Source organism: Homarus americanus, unplaced genomic scaffold (assembly GCF_018991925.1).
Source record: "Homarus americanus isolate GMGI-L3 unplaced genomic scaffold, GMGI_Hamer_2.0 scaffold25483, whole genome shotgun sequence".
Classification (NCBI taxonomy): Eukaryota; Metazoa; Arthropoda; class Malacostraca; order Decapoda; family Nephropidae; genus Homarus; species Homarus americanus.
The window spans coordinates 322,260-323,960 of record NW_024726235.1 but is presented as its reverse complement, the minus strand read 5'-3'; positions in this window follow the sequence as shown (position 1 = coordinate 323,960).

The following is a 1,701-nucleotide window of genomic DNA, read 5'->3' as shown; positions in this document are numbered from 1 at the left end:
AGTCTGGTGGCCGTGGCCCTCCTTTGAACATTTTCAACCAACTGACAGTCCCTAGCATATCTCGAGGACCAGACGGGGTGACAGTACTCCAGATGGGAAAGCACTTCACTCTTGAAGATCGTTACGAGGGACGGACCCTCTAAATATCTGAACAACCTTCTTATAAGATCTAATAATTTATTTGCCTGATTTACCTTCTCGTAATGGCCCGAGAACTTCAGCTCATTGTCAGCATACACACCTGGGTCCTTCTCACATTCAGTCTCCAATAGTGCAGTTTCTTCATCGCGTTGGGACATATGATACGCCTCCTTACCGTTGGTACGTCCCAGGTGCATCCATTGCTTCAGTCAATGCAATGCAGTACGTAACTGAATAGGCTGTGCATTTAAATTGAAAGCATCAATAAATTGTACGCTTTTATACTCAAGTTTAAAGTGAGCACACCTACTCACATTACACAATTCCTCTTGTATCATATAATATAATTCAACTGTTGGAACAGCACAGTGGAATATAATTTTTTTTGCAAAACATTAGTAATAATACTTAAAAATTCAATAGTTATGTCATATCTTAATCGTCTCACCTTGTGCTTCAAGTAATTGTAGTGTTGGGATTGAACCTTCTTTAATTCTTATTAGAAGTTTTGGAATTGTTTGACCGGGTATTTCTTTTACTTTTATCCTCTTCACCAATTGATCGGCTCATTAGCCGCCCGGGCGATCGGTCACGTCTCTGTCACACACTGTTGGCAAGTACTGGGCATGCACCGGCTCCTGAATGTACCTGAACCCGCTCCAGTGTTGGTCAAGTCTTCTCTTGAAAGAGCTCACACTCGGTGCCGTCACAACACTTTCTGGTAGATTGTTCCAAGAGTTCACAACTCTCACTCCGAAAAAGTTTGCCCTCACAGTTTTCTGGACTTGCGGCTTCTTCAATCTTGAGCTGTGACCCCTTGTGGGGCGAGCGTCCGCCAGCTCCAAGTAAGGACACTCAACTGAGTAGTGCCCCCTGAGATGCTTCTCCCAAACTCACTCTTTTTAAAATGATCGCTACATATTAATGTCCTTTTAATATTAATAGAAAATCTTATCTTCTTCAGAGGTAAAGCATCTCCCTTTCCCCCCTTCATTTTGGGGAAACTTGTAATATTCCCTTGGAGTGTGTAGCAATCATACACTATTCAATTACTGGCCAAGGTCTCACACGTTTATAGTCCCACTCTAAACTAAGTACTTTCAATCAGTCATTGGTCTCTCTGTGTTACAATTTTTCTGAAGGTGGGGTTTCCATGCCTGTATATACATTTATCCAGGCTGCGACGAACCGGTACTTTAGATTTATTTACAGTTGAAGGAGAATTTTCCTATATTGTTAAAGAACATTTGCTAAACTCCACTCAAGACCATTTGAGCAGCTCAAAAAACCTGCACCAAGAGTTAATAATAAATACCAAAACACAGAATTAAATTTATAAAATTGCAATCTCACATGGGTGGGTGAGACCATGAGACATGTTTAAATCACGCGCTAAAGTCAATTACTTGTTATTACATAATGCATCTATGCAATATTTTGGATTGATTTCGACATAAATGTAAATATATAATAATATGATAAATTTAGTGGCTATTAATATGAAAACACTTTATAATAATTTTGTGAAACATATACTATTCGCTCAAAGGATTACCCCAG